We start from the raw sequence: 17,362 nt of genomic DNA on the forward strand, positions 1-17,362 counted from the left end.
CGGGAAGCGTGACATTGCTGCTACAGCCTGGAAGGAAAGCGCACGTGCATGCCCCCACTCGAGACGAGGCCTGTCTCCCCTGGCGAGACTCCAGAAGTACCCAAAGATCCATATCAGCCCCTGAGAGGAATCCTCGGATCCGGCCCTGACTCCACACAAGGTTTTTGGCCCCAGTATCGACGGGAGAGGAATCCCGAGTGGCCCCCTAGCAACTCGCATGGGGACTGGCCTCTCCTGAGGCCACCAGGGCGGGTCCCTGAGGTCCCCGTCGTAACTCGGGAACACCTGCCGCAACTCGAGAAAATCCAGGAAGTTCTCCCTTCCAGGCGAGATGAGGCCTATTTCCGATGAGGCGTCTGGAGACTAATGACACCTAACCTCTGGAACTTCGAAAGGGTCTTTCACACCCTTGCTGCAACTCAAGAAGTTCACCGCCATACCCGTCTCCACACGAGAGGAAGCACGATGGTCCCGCCCACATCCAGAGGAGCCCCGTTTGCCCCTCGTAGCTCGAGATGAGGGATCCTTTCCCTGCTTTCAACGGGAAAGAATTCCCGGCGTTCCCGTCGCATCTCAAGAGGAGGCACTCTCAACAGGAAAGGCGAGAGGAACTCCATGGTCGTACCACCATTCCAAGAGTCCCCCAGATGTCTCAGTCCATTCCAGAGGAACCTCTTTGCCCTGCACTGGCTCATCTTTCACGCCGAGGATCGACTCACACCACGGTGGCACGTGGGACAGCCCTGTGGGAAAGCCTCGAGGGAAAGCCTCGAGGGAAAACCACAGATCCTTTGATCCACGCGACGGGAAGCGTGACATTGCTGCTACAGCCTGGAAGGAAAGCGCACGTGCATGCCCCCACTCGAGACGAGGCCTGACTCCGCTGGGGAGACTCCAAGAGTACCCAAAGATCCATGTCAGCCCCTGAGAGGAATCCTCGGTTCCGGCCCTGACTCCACACAAGGTTTTTGGCCCCGGTATCGATGGGAGAGGAATCCCGAGAGGCCCCCTAGTAACTCGCATGGGGACTGGCCTCTCCTGAGGCCACCAGGGCGGGTCCCTGAGGTCCCCGTCGTAAGTCGAGAACACCTGCCGCAACTCGAGAAAATCCAGGAAGTTCTCCCTTCCAGGCGAGATGAGGCCTATTTTCGATGAGGCGTCTGGAGACGAATGACACCTAACCTCTGGAACTTCGAAAGGGTCTTTCACACCCTTGCTGCAACTCACGAAGTTCACCGCCATACCCGTGTCCACTCGAGAGGAAGCATGATGGTCCCGCCCACATCCAGAGGAGCCCCGTTTCCCCCTCGTAGCTCGAGATGAGGGATCCTTTCCCTGCTTTCAACGGGAAAGAATTCCCGGCGTTCCCATCGCATCTCAAGAGGAGTCACTCTCAACTGGAAAGGCGAGAGGAACTCCATGGTCGTACCACCATTCCAAGAGTCCCGCAGATGTCTCAGTCCATTCCAGAGGAACCTCTTTGCCCTGCACTGGCTCATCTTTCACGCCGAGGATCGACTCACACCACGGTGGCACGTGGGACAGCCCTGTGGGAAAGCCTCGAGGGAAAGCCTCGAGGGAAAACCACAGATCCTTTGATCCACGCCACGGGAAGCGTGACATTGCTGCTACAGCCTGGAAGGAAAGCGCACGTGCATGCCCCCACTCGAGACGAGGCCTGTCTCCGCTGGGGAGACTCCAGAAGTACCCAAAGATCCATGTCAGCCCCTGAGAGGAATCCTCGGTTCCGGCCCTGACTCCACACAAGGTTTTTGGTCCCGGTATCGACGGGAGAGAAATCCCGAGAGGCCCCCTAGCAACTCGCATGGGGACTGGCCTCTCCTGAGGCCACCAGGGCGGGTCCCTGAGGTCCCCGTCGTAACTCGACAACACCTGCCGCAACTCGAGAAAATCCAGGAAGTTCTACCTTCCAGGCGAGATGAGGCCTATTTCCGATGAGGCGTCTGGAAACGAATGACACCTAACCTCTGGAACTTCGAAAGGGTCTTTCACACCCTTGCTGCAACTCAAGAAGTTCACCGCCATACCCGTGTCCACTAGAGAGGAAGCATGATGGTCCCGCCCACATCCAGAGGAGCCCCGTTTCCCCCTCGTAGCTCGAGATGAGGGATCCTTTCCCTGCTTTCAACGGGAAAGAATTCCCGGCGTTCCCATCGCATCTCAAGAGGAGGCACTCTCAACAGGAAAGGCGAGAGGAACTCCATGGTCGTACCACCATTCCAAGAGTCCCCCAGATATCTCAGTCCATTCCAGAGGAACCTCTTTGCCCTTCACTGGCTCATCTTTCACGCCGAGGATCGACTCACACCACGGTGGCACGTGGGACAGCCCTGTGGGAAAGCCTCGAGGGAAAGCCTCGAGGGAAAACCACAGATCCTTTGATCCACGCGACGGGAAGCGTGACATTGCTGCTACAGCCTGGAAGGAAAGCGCACGTGCATGCCCCCACTCGAGACGAGGCCTGACTCCCCTGGGGAGACTCCACAAGTACCCAAAGATCCATGTCAGCCCCTGAGAGGAATCCTCGGTTCCGGCCCTGACTCCACACAAGGTTTTTGGCCCCGGTATCGACGGGAGAGGAATCCCGAGAGGCCCCCTAGCAACTCGCATGGGGACTGGCCTCTCCTGAGGCCACCAGGGCGGGTCCCTGAGGTCCCCGTCGTAACTCGGGAACACCTGCCGCAACTCGAGAAAATCCAGGAAGTTCTCCCTTCCAGGCGAGATGAGGCCTATTTCCGATGAGGCGTCTGGAGACTAATGACACCTAACCTCTGGAACTTCGAAAGGGTCTTTCACACCCTTGCTGCAACTCAAGAAGTTCACCGCCATACCCGTCTCCACTCGAGAGGAAGCACGATGGTCCCGCCCACATCCAGAGGAGCCCCGTTTCCCCCTCGGAGCTCGAGATGAGGGATCCTTTCCCTGCTTTCAACGGGAAAGAATTCCCGGCGATCCCGTCGCATCTCAAGAGGAGGCACTCTCCACAGGAAAGCCGAGAGGAACTCCATGGTCGTACCACCATTCCAAGAGTCCCCCAGATATCTCAGTCCATTCCAGAGGAACCTCTTTGCCCTGCACTGGCTCATCTTTCACGCCGAGGATCGACTCACACCACGGTGGCACGTGGAACAGCCCTGTGGGAAAGCCTCGAGGGAAAGCCTCGAGGGAAAACCACAGATCCTTTGATCCACGCGACGGGAAGCGTGACATTGCTGCTACAGCCTGGAAGGAAAGCGCACGTGCATGCCCCCACTCGAGACGAGGCCTGACTCCCCTGGGTAGACTCCAGAAGTACCCAAAGATCCATGTCAGCCCCTGAGAGGAATCCTCGGTTCCGGCCCTGACTCCAAAAAATTCTTTTGGCCCCGGTATCGACGGGAGAGGAATCCCGAGAGGCCCCCTAGCAAATCGCATGGGGACTGGCCTCTCCTGAGGCCACCAGGGCGGGTCCCTGAGGTCCTCGTCGTAACTCGAGAACACCTGCCGCAACTCGAGAAAATCCAGGAAGTTCTCCCTTCCAGGCGAGATGAGGCCTATTTCCGATGAGGCGTCTGGAGACTAATGACACCTAACATCTGGAACTTCGAAAGGGTCTTTCACACCCTTGCTGCAACTCAAGAAGTTCACCGCCATACCCGTCTCCACTCGAGAGGAAGCACGATGGTCCCGCCCACATCCAGAGGAGCCCCGTTTCCCCCTCGTAGCTCGAGATGAGGGATCCTTTCCCTGCTTTCAACGGGAAAGAATTCCCGGCGTTCCCGTCGCATCTCAAGAGGAGGCACTCTCAACAGGAAAGGCGAGAGGAACTCCATGGTCGTACCACCATTCCAAGAGTCCCCCAGATGTCTCAGTCCATTCCAGAGGAAACTCTTTGCCCTGCACTGGCTCATCTTTCACGCCGAGGATCGACTCACACCACGGTGGCACGTGGGACAGCCCTGTGGGAAAGCCTCGAGGGAAAGCCTCGAGGGAAAACCACAGACCCTTTGATCCACGCGACGGGAAGCGTGACATTGCTGCTACAGCCTGGAAGGAAAGCGCACGTGCATGCCCCCACACGAGACGAGGCCTGGCTCCGCTGGGGAGACTCCAGGAGTACCCAAAGATCCATGTCAGCCCCTGAGAGGAATCCTCGGTTCCGGCCCTGACTCCACACAAGGTTTTTGGCCCCGGTATCGATGGGAGAGGAATCCCGAGAGGCCCCTAGCAACTCGCATGGGGACTGGCCTCTCCTGAGGCCACCAGGGCGGGTCCCTGAGGTCCCCGTCGTAACTCGAGAACACCTGCCGCAACTCGAGAAAATCCAGGAAGTTCTACCTTCCAGGCGAGATGAGGCCTATTTCCGATGAGGCGTCTGGAGACGAATGACACCTAACCTCTGGAACTTCGAAAGGGTCTTTCACACCCTTGCTGCAACTCACGAAGTTCACCGCCATACCCGTGTCCACTCGAGAGGAAGCATGATGGTCCCGCCCACATCCAGAGGAGCCCTGTTACCCCCTCGGAGCTCGAGATGAGGGATCCTTTCCCTGCTTTCAACGGGAAAGAATTCCCGGCGTTCCCATCGCATCTCAAGAGGAGGCACTCTCAACTGGAAAGGCGAGAGGAACTCCATGGTCGTACCACCATTCCAAGAGTCCCCCAGATGTCTCAGTCCATTCCAGAGGAACCTCTTTGCCCTGCACTGGCTCATCTTTCACGCCGAGGATCGACTCACACCACGGTGGCACGTGGGACAGCCCTGTGGGAAAGCCTCGAGGGAAAGCCTCGAGGGAAAACCACAGATCCTTTGATCCACGCGACGGGAAGCGTGACATTGCTGCTACAGCCTGGAAGGAAAGCGCACGTGCATGCCCCCACTCGAGACGAGGCCTGACTCCGCTGGGGAGACTCCAGAAGTACCCAAAGATCCATGTCAGCCCCTGAGAGGAATCCTCGGTTCCGGCCCTGACTCCACACAAGGTTTTTGGCCCCGGTATCGACGGGAGAGGAATCCCGAGAGGCCCCCTAGCAACTCGCATGGGGACTGGCCTCTCCTGAGGCCACCAGGGCGGGTCCCTGAGGTCCCCGTCGTAACTCGACAACACCTGCCGCAACTCGAGAAAATCCAGGAAGTTCTACCTTCCAGGCGAGATGAGGCCTATTTCCGATGAGGCGTCTGGAGACGAATGACACCTAACCTCTGGAACTTCGAAAGGGTCTTTCACACCCTTGCTGCAACTCAAGAAGTTCACCGCCATACCCGTCTCCACTCGAGAGGAAGCACGATGGTCCCGCCCACATCCAGAGGAGCCCCGTTTCCCCCTCGGAGCTCGAGATGAGGGATCGTTTCCCTGCTTTCAACGGGAAAGAATTCCCAGCGTCCCCGTCGCATCTCAAGAGGAGGCACTCTCAACAGGAAAGGCGAGAGGAACTCCATGGTCGTACCACCATTCCAAGAGTCCCCCAGATGTCTCAGTCCATTCCAGAGGAACCTCTTTGCCCTGCACTGGCTCATCTTTCACGCCGAGGATCGACTCACACCACGGTGGCACGTGGGACAGCCCTGTGGGAAAGCCTCGAGGGAAAGCCTAGAGGGAAAACCACAGATCCTTTGATCCACGCCACGGGAAGCATGACATTGCTGCTACAGCCTGGAAGGAAAGCGCACGTGCATGCCCCCACTCGAGACGAGGCCTGACTCCCCTGGGGAGACTCCAGAAGTACCCAAAGATCCATGTCAGCCCCTGAGAGGAATCCTCGGTTCCGGCCCTGAATCCACACAAGTTTTTTGGCCCCGGTATCGACGGGAGAAGAATCCCGAGAGGCCCCCTAGCAACTCGCATGGGGACTGGCCTCTCCTGAGGCCACCAGGGCGGGTCCCTGAGGTCCCCGTCGTAACTCGACAACACCTGCCGCAACTCGAGAAAATTCAGGAAGTTCTCCCTTCCAGGCGAGATGAGGCCTATTTCCGATGAGGCGTCTGGAGACTAATGACACCTAACCTCTGGAACTTCGAAAGGGTCTTTCACACCCTTGCTGCAACTCAAGAAGTTCACCGCCATACCCGTCTCCACTCGAGAGGAAGCACGATGGTCCCGCCCACATCCAGAGGAGCCCCGTTTGCCCCTCGTAGCTCGAGATGAGGGATCCTTTCCCTGCTTTCAACGGGAAAGAATTCCCGGCGTTCCCGTCGCATCTCAAGAGGAGGCACTCTCAACAGGAAAGGCGAAAGGAACTCCATGGTCGTACCACCATTCCAAGAGTCCCCCAGATGTCTCAGTCCATTCCAGAGGAACCTCTTTGCCCTGCACTGGCTCATCTTTCACGCCGAGGATCGACTCACACCACGGTGGCACGTGGGACAGCCCTGTGGGAAAGCCTCGAGGGAAAGCCTCGAGGGAAAACCACAGATCCTTTGATCCACGCGACGGGAAGCGTGACATTGCTGCTACAGCCTGGACGGAAAGCGCACGTGCATGCCCCCACTCGAGACGAGGCCTGACTCCCCTGGGGAGACTCCAGAAGTACCCAAAGACCCATGTCAGCCCCTGAGAGGAATCCTCGGTTCCGGCCCTGACTCCACACAAGTATTTTGGCCCCGGTATCGAGGGGAGAGGAATCCCGAGAGGCCCCCTAGGAACTCGCAAGGGGACTGACCTTTCCTGAGGCCACCAGGGCGGGTCCCTGAGGTCCCCGTCGTAACTCGAGAACACCTGCCGCAACTCGAGAAAATACAGGAAGTTCTCCCTTCCAGGCGAGATGAGGCCTATTTCCGATGAGGCTTCTGGAGACTAATGACACGGAACCTCTGGAAGTTCGAAAGGGTCTTTCACACCCTTGCTGCAACTCAAGAAGTTCACCGCCATAACCGTCTCCACTCGAGAGGAAACATGATGGTCCCGCCCACATCCAGAGGAGCCCCGTTTGCCCCTCGTAGCTCGAGATGAGGGATCCTTTCCCTGCTATCAACGGGAAAGTATTTTCGGCGTTCCCGTCGCATCTCAAGAGGAGGCACTCTCAACAGGAAAGACGAGAGGAACTCCATGGTCGTACCACCATTCCAAGAGTCCCCGAGATTTCTCAGTCCATTCCAGAGGAACCTCTTTGCCCTGCACTGGCTCATCTTTCACGCCGAGGATCGACTCACACCACGGTGGCACGTGGGACAGCCCTGTGGGAAAGCCTCGAGGGAAAACCACAGATCCTTTGATCCACGCGACGGGAAGCATGACATTGCTGCTACAGCCTGGAAGGAAAGCGCACGTGCATGCCCCCACTCGAGACGAGGCCTGACTCCCCTGGCGAGACTCCAGAAGTACCCAAAGATCCATGTCAGCCCCTGAGAGGAATCCTCGGTTCAGGCCCTGACTCCACACAAGTTTTTTGGCCCCGGTATCGACAGGAGAGGAATCCCGAGAGGCCCCCGAGTAACTCGCATGGGGACTGGCCTTTCCTGAGGCCACCAGGGCAGGTCCCTGAGGTCCCCGTCGTAACTCGAGAACACCTGCCGCAACTCGAGAAAATTCAGGAAGTTCTCCCTTCCAGGCGAGATGAGGCCTATTTCCGATGAGGTGTCTGGAGCCTAATGACACGGAACTTCTGGAACTTCGAAAGGGTCTTTCACACCCTTGCTGCAACTCAAGAAGTTCACCGCCATACCCGTGTCGACTCGAGAGGAAGCATGAAGGTCCCGCCCACATCCAGAGGAGCCCCGTTTCCCCCTCGTAGCTCGAGATGAGGGATCCTTTCCCTGCTTTCAACGGGAAAGAATTCCCGGCGTTTCCGTCGCATCTCAAGAGGAGGCACTCTCAACAGGAAAGGCGAGAGGAACTCCATGGTCGTACCACCATTCCAAGAGTCCCCGAGATTTCTCAGTCCATTCCAGAGGAACCTCTTTGACCTGCACTGGCTCATCTTTCACGCCGAGGATCGACTCACACCACGGTGGCACGTGGGACAGCCCTGTGGGAAAACCTCGAGGGCAAACCACAGATCCTTTGATCCACGCAACGGGAAGCATGACGTTACTGCTACAGCCTGGAAGGAAAGCGCACGTGCATGCCCCCACTCGAGATGAGGCCTGACTCCCCTGGGGAGACTCCAGAAGTACCCAAAGATCCATGTCAGCCCCTGAGAGGAATCTTCGGTTCCCGCCCTGACTCCACACAAGGTTTCTGGCCCCGGTATCGACGGGAGAGGAATACCGAGAGGCCCCCTAGCAACTTGCATGGGGACTGGCCGTTCCTGAGGCCACCAGGGCGGGTCCCTGAGGTCCCCGTCGTAACTCGAGAACACCTGCCGCAACTCGAGAAAATCCAGGAAGTTCTCCTTTCCAGGCGAAATGATGCCTATTTCCGATGAGGCGTCTGGAGACTAATGACACCTAACCTCTGGAACTTCGAAAGGGTCTTTCACACCCTTGCTGCAACTCAAGAATTTCACCGCCATACCCGTCTCCACTCGAGAGGAAGCACGATGGTCCCGCCCACATCCAGAGGAGCCCCGTTTCCCCCTCGTAGCTCGAGATGAGGGATCCTTTCCCTGCTTTCCACGGAAAGAATTCCCGGCGTTCCCGTCGCATCTCAAGAGGAGGCACTCTCAACAGGAAAGGCGAGAGGAACTCCATGGTCGTACCATCATTCCAAGAGTCCCCCAGATGTCTCAGTCCAATCCAGAGGAACCTCTTTGCCCTGCATTGGCTCATCTTTCACGCCGAGAATTGACTCACACCACGGTGGCACGTGGGACAGCCCTGTGGGAAAGCCTCGAGGGAAAATCACAGATCCTTTTATCCACGAGACGGGAAGCGTGACATTGCTGCTACAGCCTGGAAGGAAAGCGCACGTGCATGCCCCCACTCGAGACGAGGCCTGACTCCCCTGGCGAGACTCCAGAAGTACCCAAAGATCCATGTCAGCCCCTGAGAGGAATCCTCGGTTCAGGCCCTGACTCCACACAAGTTTTTTGGCCCCGGTATCGACAGGAGAGGAATCCCGAGAGGGCCCCGAGTAACTCGCATGGGGACTGGCCTTTCCTGAGGCCACCAGGGCAGGTCCCTGAGGTCCCCGTCGTAACTCGAGAACACCTGCCGCAACTCGAGAAAATTCAGGAAGTTCTCCCTTCCAGGCGAGATGAGGCCTATTTCCGATGAGGTGTCTGGAGCCTAATGACACGGAACTTCTGGAACTTCGAAAGGGTCTTTCACACCCTTGCTGCAACTCAAGAAGTTCACCGCCATACCCGTGTCGACTCGAGAGGAAGCATGAAGGTCCCGCCCACATCCAGAGGAGCCCCGTTTCCCCCTCGTAGCTCGAGATGAGGGATCCTTTCCCTGCTTTCAACGGGAAAGAATTCCCGGCGTTTCCGTCGCATCTCAAGAGGAGGCACTCTCAACAGGAAAGGCGAGAGGAACTCCATGGTCGTACCACCATTCCAAGAGTCCCCGAGATTTCTCAGTCCATTCCAGAGGAACCTCTTTGACCTGCACTGGCTCATCTTTCACGCCGAGGATCGACTCACACCACGGTGGCACGTGGGACAGCCCTGTGGGAAAACCTCGAGGGCAAACCACAGATCCTTTGATCCACGCAACGGGAAGCATGACGTTGCTGCTACAGCCTGGAAGGAAAGCGCACGTGCATGCCCCCACTCGAGATGAGGCCTGACTCCCCTGGGGAGACTCCAGAAGTACCCAAAGATCCATGTCAGCCCCTGAGAGGAATCCTCGGTTCCCGCCCTGACTCCACACAAGGTTTCTGGCCCCGGTATCGACGGGAGAGGAATACCGAGAGGCCCCCTAGCAACTTGCATGGGGACTGGCCGTTCCTGAGGCCACCAGGGCGGGTCCCTGAGGTCCCCGTCGTAACTCGAGAACACCTGCCGCAACTCGAGAAAATCCAGGAAGTTCTCCTTTCCAGGCGAAATGATGCCTATTTCCGATGAGGCGTCTGGAGACTAATGACACCTAACCTCTGGAACTTCGAAAGGGTCTTTCACACCCTTGCTGCAACTCAAGAATTTCACCGCCATACCCGTCTCCACTCGAGAGGAAGCACGATGGTCCCGCCCACATCCAGAGGAGCCCCGTTTCCCCCTCGTAGCTCGAGATGAGGGATCCTTTCCCTGCTTTCCACGGAAAGAATTCCCGGCGTTCCCGTCGCATCTCAAGAGGAGGCACTCTCAACAGGAAAGGCGAGAGGAACTCCATGGTCGTACCATCATTCCAAGAGTCCCCCAGATGTCTCAGTCCAATCCAGAGGAACCTCTTTGCCCTGCATTGGCTCATCTTTCACGCCGAGAATTGACTCACACCACGGTGGCACGTGGGACAGCCCTGTGGGAAAGCCTCGAGGGAAAATCACAGATCCTTTTATCCACGAGACGGGAAGCGTGACATTGCTGCTACAGCCTGGAAGGAAAGCGCACGTGCATGCCCCCACTCGAGACGAGGCCTGACTCCCCTGGGGAGACTCCAGAAGTATCCAAAGATCCATGTCAGCCCCTGAGAGGAATCCTCGGTTTTGGCCCTGACTCCACACAAGGTTTTTGGCCCCGGTATCGACGGGAGAGGAATCCGGTGAGGCCCCTAGCCACTCGCATGGGGCCTGGCCTCTCCTGTGGCCACCAGGGCGGGTCCCTGAGTTCCCCGTCGTAACTCGAGAACACCTGCCACAACTCGAGAAAATCCAGGAAGTTCTCCCTTCCAGGCGAGATGAGGCCTATTTCCGATGAGGCGTCTGGAGACTAATGACACCTAACCTCTGGAACTTCGAAAGGGTCTTTCACACCCTTGCTGCAACTCAAGAAGTTCACCGCCATACCCGTCTCCACTCGAGAGGAAGCACGATGGTCCCGCCCACATGAAGAGGAGCCCCGTTTCCCCCTCGTAGCTCGAGATGAGGGATCCTTTCCCTGCTATCAACGGGAAATAATTCCCGGCGTTCCCGTCACATCTCAAGAGGAGGCACTCTCAACAGGAAAGGCGAGAGGAACTCCATGGTCGTACCACCATTCCAAGAGTCCCCCAGATGTCTCAGTCCATTCCAGAGGAACCTCTTTGCCCTGCACTGGCTCATCTTTCACGCCGAGGATCGACTCACACCACGGTGTCACGTGGGACAGCCCTGTGGGTTAGCCTCAAGGGAAAGCCTCGAGGGAAAACCACAGATCCTTTGATCCACGCGACGGGAAGCGTAACATTGCTGCTACAGCCTGGAAGGAAAGCGCACGTGCATGCCCCCACTCGAGACAAGGCCTGATTCCCCTGGGGAGACTCCAGAAAGACCCAAAGATCCATGTCAGCCCCTTAGAGGAATCCTCCGTTCCGGCCCTGACTCCACACAAGGTTTTTGGCCCCGGTTTCGACTGGAGAGGAATCCCGAGAGGCACCCTAGCAACTCGTATGGGGACTGGAGTTTCCTGAGGCCACCAGGGCGGGTCCCTGAGGTCCCCGTCGTAACTCGAGAACACCTGCCGCAACTCGAGAAAATCCAGGAAGTTCTCCGTTCCAGGCGAGATGAGGCCTATTTCCGATGAGGCGTCTGGAGTCTAATGAGAGCTAATCTCTGGGACTTCAAAAGGGTCTTTCACACCCTTGCTGCAACTCAAGAAGTTCACCGCCATACCCGTCTCCACTCGAGAGGAAGCACGATGGTCCCGCCCACATCCAGAGGAGCCCCGTTTCCCCCTCGTCGCTCGAGATGAGGGATCCTTTCCCTGCTTTCAACAGGAAAGAATTCCCGGCGTTCCCGTCGCATCTCAAGAGGAGGCACTCTCAACAGGAAAGGCGAGAGGAACTCCATGGTCGTACCACCATTCCAAGAGTCCCCCAGATGTCTCAGTAAATTCCAGAGGAAACTCTTTGCCCTGCACTGGCTCATCTTTCACGCCGAGGATCGACTCACACCACGGTGGCACGTGGGACAGCCCTGTGGGAAAGCCTCGAGGGTAAACCACAGATCCTTTGATCCACGCGACGGGAAGCGTGACATTGCTGCTACAGCCTGGATGGAAAGCGCACGTGCATGCCCCCACTCGAGACGAGGCCTGACTCCCATCGGGAGACTCCAGAAAGACCCAAAGATCCATGTCAGCCCCTGAGAGGAATCCTCGGTTCCGGCCCTGCCTCCACACAAGGTTTTTGGTCCTGGTATCGACGGGAGAGAAATACTGAGAGGCACCCTAGCAACTCGAATGGGGACTGGCCTTTCCTGATGCCACCAAGGCGGGTCCCTGAGGTCCCCGTCCTAACTCGAGAAAACCTGCTGCAACTCGAGAAAAAACAGGAAGTTCTCCCTTCCAGGCGAGATGAGGCCTATTTCCGATGAGGCGTTTGGAGACTAATGACACCTAACCTCTGGAACTTCGAAAGGGTCTTTCACACCCTTGCTGCAACTCAAGTAGTTCACCGCCATACCCGACTCCACTCGAGAGGAAGCACGATCGTCCCACCCACAACCAGAGGAGCCCCGTTTCCCCCTCGTAGCTCGAGATGAGGGATCCTTTCCCTGCTTTCAATGGGAAAGAATTCCCGGTGTTCCTGTCACATCTCAAGAGGAGGCACTCTCAACAGGAAAGGCAAGAGGAACTCCATGGTCGTACCACCATTCCAAGAGTCCCCCAGATGTCTCAGTCCATTCCAGAGGAACCTCTTTGCCCTGCACTGGCTCATCTTTCACGCCGAGGATCGACTCACACCACGGTGGCACGTGGGACAGCCCTGTGGGAAAGCCTCGAGGGAAAGCCTCGAGGGAAAACCACAGATCCCTTGATCCACTCGACGGGAAGCGTGACATTGCTGCTACAGCCTGGAAGGAAAGTGCACGTGCATGCCCCCACTAGAGACGAGGCCTGACTCCCCTGGGGAGACTCCAGAAGTACCCAAAGATCCATGTCAGCCCCTGAGAGGAATCCTCGGTTCCGGCCCTGACTCCACACAAGGTTTTTGGCCCCGGTATCTACGGGAGAGGATCCCCGAGAGGCCCACTAGCAACTAGCATGGGGACTGGCCGTTCTTGAGGCCACCAGGGCGGGTCCCTGAGGTCCCCGTCGTAACTCGAGAACACCTGCCGCAACTCGAGAAAATCCAGGAAGTTCTCCCTTCCAGGCGAGATGAGGCCTATTTCCGATGAGGCGTCTGGAGACGAATGACACCTAACCTCTGGAACTTCGAAAGGGTCTTTCACACCCTTGCTGCAACTCAAGAAGTTCACCGCCATACCCGTCTCCACTCGAGAGGAAGCACGATGGTCCCGCCCACATCCAGAGGAGCCCCGTTTCCCCCTCGTAGCTCGAGATGAGGGATCCTTTCCCTGCTATCAACGGGAAAGAATTCCCGGTGTTTCCGTCGCATCTCAAGAGGAGGCACTCTCAACAGGAAAGGCGAGAGGAGCTCCATGGTCGTACCACCATTCCAAGAGTCCCCCAGATGTCTCAGTCCATTCCAGAGGAACCTCTTTGCCCTGCACTGGCTCATCTTTCACGCCGAGGATCGACTCACACCACGGTGGCACGTGGGACAGCCCTGTGGGAAAGCCTCAAGGGAAAGCCTCGAGGGAAAACCACAGATCCTTTGATCCACGCCACGGGAAGCTTGACATTGCTGCTACAGCCTGGAAGGAAAGTGCAGGTGCAGGCCCCCACTCGAGACGAGGCCTGACTCCCCTGGGGAGACTCCAGAAGTACCCAAAGATCCATGTAAGCCCCTGAGAGGAATCCTCGGTTCCGGCCCTGAATCCACACAAGGTTTTTGGCCCCGGTATCGACGGGAGAGGAATCCCGAGAGGCCCCCTAACAACTCGCATGGGGACTGGCCTCTCCTGAGGCCACCAGGGCGGGTCCCTGAGGTCCCCGTCGTAACTCGAGAACACCTGCCGAAACTCGAGAAATTCCAGGAAGTATTCCCTTCCAGGCGAGTTGAGGCCTATTTCCGATGAGGCATCTGGAGACTAATGACACCTAACCACTGGAACTTCGAAAGGGTCTTTCACACCCTTGCTGCAACTCAAGAAGTTCACCACCATACCCGTCTCCACTCGAGAGGAAGCACGATGGTCCCGCCCACATCCAGAGGAGCCCCGTTTCCCCCTCGTAGCTCGAGATGAGGGATCCTTTCCCTGCTATCAACGGGAAAGAATTCCCGGTGTTTCCGTCGCATCTCAAGAGGAGGCACTCTCAACAGGAAAGGCGAGAGGAGCTCCATGGTCGTACCACCATTCCAAGAGTCCCCCAGATGTCTCAGTCCATTCCAGAGGAACCTCTTTGCCCTGCACTGGCTCATCTTTCACGCCGAGGATCGACTCACACCACGGTGGCACGTGGGACAGCCCTGTGGGAAAGCCTCAAGGGAAAGCCTCGAGGGAAAACCACAGATCCTTTGATCCACGCCACGGGAAGCTTGACATTGCTGCTACAGCCTGGAAGGAAAGTGCACGTGCAGGCCCCCACTCGAGACGAGGCCTGACTCCCCTGGGGAGACTCCAGAAGTACCCAAAGATCCATGTCAGCCCCTGAGAGGAATCCTCGGTTCCGGCCCTGAATCCACACAAGGTTTTTGGCCCCGGTATCGACGGGAGAGGAATCCCGAGAGGCCCCCTAACAACTCGCATGGGGACTGGCCTCTCCTGAGGCCACCAGGGCGGGTCCCTGAGGTCCCCGTCATAACTCGAGAACACCTGCCGAAACTCGAGAAATTCCAGGAAGTATTCCCTTCCAGGCGAGTTGAGGCCTATTTCCGATGAGGCATCTGGAGACTAATGACACCTAACCACTGGAACTTCGAAAGGGTCTTTCACACCCTTGCTGCAACTCAAGAAGTTCACCACCATACCCGTCTCCACTCGAGAAGAAGCACAATGGTCCCGCCCATATCCAGAGGAGCCCCGTTTCCCCCTCGTAGCTCGAGATGAGGGATCCTTTCCCTGCTTTCAACGGGAAAGAATTCCCGGCGTTCCCGTCGCATCTCAAGAGGAGGCACTCTCAACAGGAAAAGCGAGAGGAACTCCATGGGCGTACCACCATTCCAAGAGTCCCCCAGATGTCTCAGTCCATTCCAGAGGAACCTCTTTGCCCTGCACTGGCTCATCTTTCACGCCGAGGATCGACTCACACCACGGTGGCACGTGGGACAGCCCTGTGGGAAAGCCTCGAGGGAAAGCCTCGAGGGAAAACCACGGATCCTTTGATCCACGCGACGGGAAGCGTGACATTGCTGCTACAGCCTGGAAGGAAAGCGCACGTGCATGCCCCCACTCGAGACGAGGCCTGACTCCCCTGGGGAGACTCCAGAAGTACCCAAAGATCCATGTCAGACCCTGAGAGGAATGCTCGGTTCCGGCCCTGACTCCACACAAGGTTTATGGCCCCTGTATCGACGGGAGAGGAATCCCGAGAGGCCCCCTAGCAACTCGCATGGGGACTGGCCTCTCCTGAGGCCACCAGGGCGGGTCCCTGAGGTCCCCGTCTTAACTCGAGAACACCTGCCGCAACTCGAGAAAATCCAGGAAGTTCTCCCTTCCAGGCGAGATGAGGCCTATTTCCGATGAGGCGTCAGGACACTAATGACACCTAACCTCTGGAACTTCGAAAGGGTCTTTCACACCCTTGCTGCAACTCCAGAAGTTCACCGCCATACCCGTCTCCACTCGAGAGGAAGCACGATGGTCCCGCCCACATCCAGAGGAGCCCCGTTTCCCCCTCGGAGCTCGAGATGTGGGATCCTTTCCCTGCTTTCAACGGGAAAGAATCCCGGCGTTCCCGTCACATCTCAAGAGGAGGCACTCTCAACAGGAAAGGCGAGAGGAACTCCATGGTCGTACCACCATTCCAAGAGTCCCCCAGAGGTCTCAGTCCATTCCAGAGGAACCTCTTTGCCCTGCACTGGCTCATCTTTCACGACGAGGATCGACTCACACCACGGTGGCACGTGGGACAGCCCTGTGGGAAAGCCTCGAGGGAAAGCCTCGAGGGAAAACCACAGATCCATTGATCCACGCCACGGGAAGCGTGACATTGCTGCTACAGCCTGGAAGGAAAGCGCACGTGCATGCCCCCACTCGAGACGAGGCCTGACTCCCCTGGGGAGACTCCAGAAGTACCCAAAGATCCATGTCAGCCCCTGAGAGGAATCCTCGGTTCCGGCCCTGACTCCACACAAGGTTTCTGGCTCCGGTATCGAAGGGAGAGGAATCCCGAGAGGCCCCCTAGCAACTCGCATGGGGACTGGCCTCTCCTGAGGCCACCAGGGCGGGTCCCTGAGGTCCCCGTCGTAACTCGAGAACACCTGCCGCAACTCGAGAAAATCCAGGAAGTTCTCCCTTCCAGGCGAGATGAGGCCTATTTCCGATGAGGCGTCTGGAGACTAATGACACGTAACCTCTGGAACTTCGAAAGGGTCTTTCACACCCTTGCTGCAACTCAAGAAGTTCACCGCCATACCCGTCTCCACTGGAGAGGAAGCACGATGGTCCCGCCCACATCCAGAGGAGCCCCGTTTCCCCCTCGTAGCTCGAGATGAGGGATCCTTTCCCTGCTTTCAACGGGAAAGAATTCCCGGCGTTCCCGTCGCATCTCAAGAGGAGGCACTATCGACAGGAAAGTCGAGAGGAGCTCCATGGTCGTACCACCATTACAAGAGTCCCCCACATGTCTCAGTCCATTCCATAGGATCCTCTTTGCCCTGCACTGGCTCATCTTTCACGCCTAGGATCGACTCACACCACGGTGGCACGTGGGACAGCCATGTGGGAAAGCCTCGAGGGAAAGCCTCGAGGGAAAACCACAGATCCTTTGATCCACGCGACGGGAAGCGTGACATTGCTGCTACAGCCTGGAAGGAAAGCGCACGTGCATGTCCCCACTCGAGACGAGGCCTGACTCCCCTGGGGAGACTCCAGAAGTACCCAAAGATCCATGTCAGCCCCTGAGAGGAATCCTCAGTTCCGGCCCTGAATCCACACAAAGATTTTGGCCCCGGTATCGACAGGAGAGGAATCCCGAGAGGCCCGATAGCAACTCGCATGGGGACTGGCCTTTCCTGAGGCCACCAGGGCGGGTCCCTGATGTCCCCGTCGTAACTCGAGAACACCTGACGCAACTCGAGAAAATCCACGAAGTTCTCCCTTCCAGGAGAGATGAAGCCTATTTCCGATGAGGTGTCTGGAGACTAATGACACCTAACCTCTGGAACTTCGAAAGGGTCTTTCACACCCTTGCTGCAACTCAAGAAGTTCACCGCCATACCCGTCTCCACTCGAGAGGAAGCACGATGATCCCGCCCACATCCAGAGGAGCCCCGTTTCCCCCTCGTAGCTCGAGATATGGGATCCTTTCCCTGCTTTCAACGGGAAAGAGTTCCCGGCGT

Source organism: Capricornis sumatraensis, unplaced genomic scaffold, assembly GCF_032405125.1.
Source record: "Capricornis sumatraensis isolate serow.1 unplaced genomic scaffold, serow.2 scaffold7, whole genome shotgun sequence".
Taxonomy (NCBI): domain Eukaryota; kingdom Metazoa; phylum Chordata; class Mammalia; order Artiodactyla; family Bovidae; genus Capricornis; species Capricornis sumatraensis.